General features: G+C 43.0%; 1 long non-coding RNA gene across 1 annotated transcript in view; it reads left to right on the top strand.

Moving 5' to 3' along the window:
- Nucleotides 1–528: 528 nt before the first annotated feature.
- The window catches only part of LOC102115920 (uncharacterized), a 175,533-nt gene continuing 170,061 nt past the window's right edge, over nucleotides 529–6,000 (top strand). Inside the window, exon 1 of the long non-coding RNA XR_012413709.1 lies at nucleotides 529–710. This is a non-coding gene — a long non-coding RNA (uncharacterized lncRNA). The remainder of the gene's footprint in view (nucleotides 711–6,000) is intronic.

The raw sequence follows: 6,000 nt of genomic DNA, 5'->3' as shown, positions 1-6,000 counted from the left end.
TGAGTGCCCAGGGAGACAGGGAAGGATGCTTAGCACCTGGCAAGTGGGAGGAAGTGTCTCTCAGTGTTTGCACTTAAAGCATCTCAGTAGCTAGATACTTCATTGGTACAAATGGTGTATTTTCTTCTAAATTTTGTGCAATACAAAAAGGCAGGAAGTTTGATCTTAATGCATTTGCCATGGCCATCTATTTCACTATGAGCCAAGAATTTATTAGGAAAACGAAAAGAATTGAAACTGCTAACCTGGTTCCCTGTGCTGTTGTAACGCTATCTTGATGGGTTGCTGTGAAAATGTGAAGATGTCTGTCAGGCAGGAAAAATTATGTAAAAATGATGTGGGTATAGAAAATGGGATCGACAAAATGTAATAAACTCCTCCTGGGCTGAAGAGCAGAGCTGCATATGTAATGAAGTACTTTAGGATTACGTCACCTTTTATATAACATCTGGCAGTGACTTTTATTTCAGAGCTAATTTGAAGAAGCCAGGCGCTTTTCTCTTCCCCTCCCCAAGACTGCCTTTATCTGAAAGAAGAAAGAAGGAACTGTTAGATTTTGCATGCAAAGAAAGCCAGAGTGGCTAGATTACTCCCTTAGGGTAATGGAGAAAGGAAAAAGAAATTGAAAAAGGTCAGGTGAACAAAGCAGAAGGAATGAAGAGGTTTGTGTGATTCTTAGTGAAATTGGACCAGTCTAAGCAACCAGACAGGTAATCTGGGTGACTCTACCCCTCCTTCTTCCCTCCTGTGCCCCTCCCTTGGCTGTGGCTGTATAGATATGACCCAAGAATCCTATGGAAATAGCATTTCCTTAAATATTTTGTTTGAAGTGAAGGGTGGAAAAAATCATTGAGATAATTTGGGAAAATCCTAAAATTTGAAAAAGCTCAGAGCTCAAACACCTTTCTCCCCCAGTAATATCCAGACATTGATCTATCACAATAGATTATTCAGATGGTCAACTTGCTGCTTTAATTTGTCTATATAGGCAATGGTGAAAAGTCTTTTATGAAATTGAATGGGAATTCACTCCTTTGAAGCCAGGGACACAGGAGGGATGAAGACCCTCTTTGTACTTCCCCTTTTCCTTCCCTCATAGCTTCTGGGTCTATGGTTGCCTTGGCGCAACCTGGACCTTGCTGGACCATGTTTGCTGACCTCCTTGTTCTCTTTCATCATGTGTTTTTTGAATCTTCCATTATTGTGTCAACCCTGGAAATGCTCTTGTCTGAATTTCAAGGCCATGTCTACAGTTCAGAAGAGGTAGTGTCTTACTTACGTATCTAATGGGTTCCCAAAAATGTGTTTGAAAGTTAGTTGGATATTTGAAAGTCGAACAATAGATTTGCATGTTGTAAGGAAGAATTTGTTCTCAATTCTAGCTAAAGTATATGATGAAATCCCTAATTATGGTTTCTGCCAGTGCCACCTCCCTCAGGCCTTGGCAACCCTGTGGGTGGGTGAGAACAGGCACATGGCTGGAGTGGGTGGCAACTGCCAGTCGTTGTGGGCTGAGGAAGTTAATCCAGGAATCTCTCCTTCCAAGACTTAGCCCTCCTTCTCTCAGCCCAGCCTGAAAGGGCAAGGGCTGGAGTAGAGGGTCTGGTTCTTTTTTTTTTTTTTGAGACAGAGTTTTGCTCTGTAACCCAGGCTAGAGTGCAGTGGCTCGATCTCGGTTCATTGCAACCTCTACCTCCTGGGTTCAAGCTATTCTCTTGCCTCAACCTCCCAAGTACTGAGATTACAGGTGCAGGCCACCATACCTGGCTAATTTTTTGTATTTTTAGTAGAGATGGGGTTTCACCATGTTGGCCAGGCTGACTTCAAACTCCTGACCTCAAGTGATCTGCCTGCCTCGGCCTCCCAAAGTCCTGGGATTACAGGCATGAGCTACCTCCCCTGGCTGAGGGTCTGGTTCTTAACCTACCTCCAGGAATAATCACATGTGACACCTATGAGGTGGTGGACATGGTGTTGGTGGACGTGCGCAGAGTACTGGAGTGGTTGGGGCTGGTCAAACGACACCCTGAGAAATGTTGGTCCTGTGTGAGCTGAGAAACTCCAGGCTCCCTGGCCATGATCTCTGGAGTTCTGTCTGGCAGTTCTGGCCAATGGAGACTTATCTCTGGAGGTGCTAGAAAATTCTTCTGTTGTCTTAACTTAAAACTGGCCCCTTCTCTGAGTAGCTGTGGCTGCCTGGCATGAGATTGTTCTATCAATAATCTAAGGTAATTCAGGAAAGATTGAATTTTGAGTAAAAAAGGTTTTGCAGATGTTAGTGTTTAATTTTTTTTTTTGAGATGGAGTCTCGCTCTGTCGCCCGGGCTGGAGTGCAGTGGCCGGATCTCAGCTCACTGCAAGCTCCGCCTCCCGGGTTTACGCCATTCTCCTGCCTCAGCCTCCGAGTAGCTGGGACTACAGGTGCCCGCCACCTCGCCCGGCTTGTTTTTTGTATTTTTTAGTAGAGACGGGGTTTCACCGTGTTAGCCAGGATGGTCTCGATCTCCTGACCTCGTGATCTGCCCGTTTCGGCCTCCCAAAGTGCTGGGATTACAGGCTTGAGGCACTGCGCCCGGCCGCTAGTGTTTAAGTTTTGATAGTGTGGTGTCTTGGTTATGTACTGCAGCATAGCATACTACCCGAAAACTTAGTGTCTTAAAACCACATTTTAATTATCTCACAAGTTCCTTGGTCAGGAATTTGGTCAGTGCTTGGCTGGGTGATTCTTCTGCTTCACATGGCATTGACTGGAGTCACTTAACGGTCTGGTGTGAGCTGAAGCATCCAAGATGGCTTCCCTCACATGCCTACTGTCTTGACAGAAATGGCTGACAGGCTTTGGGCCCTTCTCCCTCTTGATGCAGTCTTAGAGTATCTCTATATGTTCTCTTTAGAAGGCCAGTTGGACTCTCACATAGAGGTTCACTCAGAACTCTGCTGGTTATTTTAGAGACTAGGGTTGGAATTGGCATAGCACCAATTCTGTGATACTCCATTGGTCAAAGTAGTCACAGGACAGCCCAGAATCAAGACTAATGGAAACAGATCCCTTCTCCATAGGAGAGGAGTGTCAAAGAATTTGTAGCCATCTTTGATCCACCACATGGGGGTTGCATAACTATAGAATGTGTGGAATTGAAGCAACAAGGAAAATATGTGGGAGAAACACATTTCCTGTCTTTCCTAGCTAGGAATCAGAAGGACTAAGCTTCATTTTCTGCTGTCACCCGAGGCAAATGTTTTGCAAAACTAGGGCAATATTGAGGTTTGTGTCCCCCCTTCATGCTTTTGGTTCAAGATACAGCTCTTGTTAAAGTGCTTAGGAACTCTGCTGGTAGGTGCACTGTAAAAACGTAAGTGGATAACGTCTGAAGGATACTTTGGAGATGATATTGGCAAATTTCCAAAGGAAGAGTTGGGAACGTTTCTCGTTTTCTCCATTGTATCACGCAGCTGTGCCAATGACTAAACAAGCAATGGATTATTCAGGTTTTGAAAACTTTTCAGGTTTTTCCTTTTGTCTACAGCAGAGCAGGGAGGGGGAGAGACTTGGTTTTTAAAGTCTAATTTAACTACGTTTAATTTCCTTTGTCTCTAAGTTTGATATGCACGATTTCAACAAAAGCTTTAGCAAAAATGATAGCAATAGTGTGTTGCTTATTATTGTAGATATGATACAATACTGGCAGCATCATGGGGTCCTCTTTCAGGCACTAATTTAACCAGTTTTTGAAGAGATAATTTGTGCACATAGTACAAATTTTAAAGGAACAATAGGACACCAAATACAAATCCGTCCCCCGCCCAATTCCCATTCCTGAGTCCCTCATGTCCCTTCCTCAGAGACAGTTGCTCTTTATTGTATATCCTTCTGGACAAATTCTCTTTTTTTCTTTTTTTGAGATGGAGTCTCACTCTGTTGCCCAGGCTGGAGTGCAGTGGCACAATGTTGGTTCACTGTAACCTCTGCCTCCCAGGTTCAAGTGATTCTCCTGCCTCAGTCTCCCAAGTAGCTGGGACTACAGGCACATGCCACCATGCCTGGCTAATTTTTGTATTTTTAGTAGAGATGGGGTTTTGCCATGTTGGCCAGGCTGATCTTGAACTCCCGACCTCAGGTGATCTGCCCACCTTGGCCTCCCAAAGTGCTGGGATTACAGGTGTAGCCACCATCTCCCGTCCTTCCAGACAAATTCTATACATATACAAATATCCACTCTCTCTGTGTGTATGTATAATTGTAGGATATTTGGTTATATATCCCTTTCCCTCACAAAGAGAAACATACTGTATATGGTTTGCACTTTGCTTTTTCATGAAATGATGTATTGGAAATTGTTCTGTATCAGTAAATCTAGATTAACTTCTTTTTTCTCAAGAGCTACATAGTATTTTATTGCATCATCCTTTTTTTTAAACAAAACAAAACAAACAAACAAACAAAAATGACCAGGCGCGGTGGCTCATGCCTGCAATCCCAGTACTTTGGGAGGCCAATGCGGCAGATCATGAGGTCAAGAGATCGAGACCAAGAGATGCAGACCATCCTGGCCAAAATGGTAAAACCCTGTCTCTACTAAAAATACAAAAATTAGCCAGGTGTGGTGGCATGTGCCTGTAGTCCCAGCTACTCGGGAGGTTGAGGCAGGAGAATCGCTTGAACCTGAGAGGCAGAGGTTGCAGTGAGCTGAGATCGCACCACTGCACTCCAGCCTGGTGACAGAGTGAGACTCTGTCTCAAAAACAAACAAACAAACAAACAAAGAAAAAAACTAGTCTCTGATTGATGGTTATCTGGTTATCTAGGTTGTTTCCAATCTTTTGCTGTTATGAATAACATCAAAATGATTAGTCTTAGGCACGCATATCTTTGCATATGTGCAACTATATCTAGGATGGGATTGTGGGATTGAGGAGTATGAACATTGTAATTTTGATATCTATTACAAATGATCCTCCATAGAGATTCTATTAGTTTACATTCTGCCACTCAGCTTTTGTTTTAGATTCTGGTGATTGTCAGTGGAATTTGTTCTGAGGGAGTCAAAGGTTAAGAAACAAGCTGTAAGATTGAACAAGAAAAGATCCACATTTGTGTTTTAACATCAGTCTTATTTATTTATTTATTTATTTATTTATTTATTTATTTATTTATTTATATTTGAGATGGAGTCTTGCTCTGTTGCCAGGCTGGAGTGCAGTGGCGTGATCTTGGCTCACTGCAACCTCTACCTCCCAGGTTCAAGCGATTCTCCTGCCTCAGCCTCCCGAGTAGCTGGGACTAGAGGTGCGCACCACCATGCCCAGCTAATTTTTGTATTTTTAGTAGAAATGGGGTTTCAGCGTGTTGGCCAGGATAGTCTCGATCTCTTGACCTCATCATCTGCCTGCCTCAGCCTCCCAAAGTGGTGGGATTACAGGTGTGAGCCACCGTGCCCGGCCCATCAGCCTTTATTTTATGAAATTTCTAAGTAGTCTACCAAATATCCTGGCAAAATGGACTAGCATCATGTAGTCCTCACCAGAAGAAAGCCTGTCTCGTGAAAGAATGAGAAGTCTGGACTTGGAGGGGTAAGAATCTGTTTCTGGTCTGACATTGCTAGTACTCACTTTTGGATTTTAGCAAATTATCCTTTCTTTGATCTCAGTTTTCTTATTTGTCAAATGAATATTTGTAGCAGATGATCTTAGAAGAATCATTGGATTCAAAATTATTTGATTCTATGAAAATCCTTTCACTTTTTATAATGTAATAAAAAGTCCTATACAGAAATAGTTGCATAACTTGCAAATCCCTGTGCAAAATGAAAATGCAGGTCCTCTGATCAAAAGTTATGTAATATTTAAAGATGGCCACAGCATTTACCCAAGTGTGGGCCCTTTTGAGCACAGGGACCCTTTGTAACTGCACAGATGGTGAGTCTGCAAAGCTGGTCCTGCTCCTATGAAGACTCTTGCCTCTAAATCAGTAGTTTATCTGTACTTAAGTATTTGGTGGCC

The sequence above is a fragment of the Macaca fascicularis genome, chromosome 6, assembly GCF_037993035.2.
Source record: "Macaca fascicularis isolate 582-1 chromosome 6, T2T-MFA8v1.1".
In the NCBI taxonomy this organism is placed as follows: domain Eukaryota; kingdom Metazoa; phylum Chordata; class Mammalia; order Primates; family Cercopithecidae; genus Macaca; species Macaca fascicularis.
The sequence above is the reverse complement of the archived record's forward strand: the minus strand, read 5'-3'. Positions and strand labels throughout refer to the sequence as shown.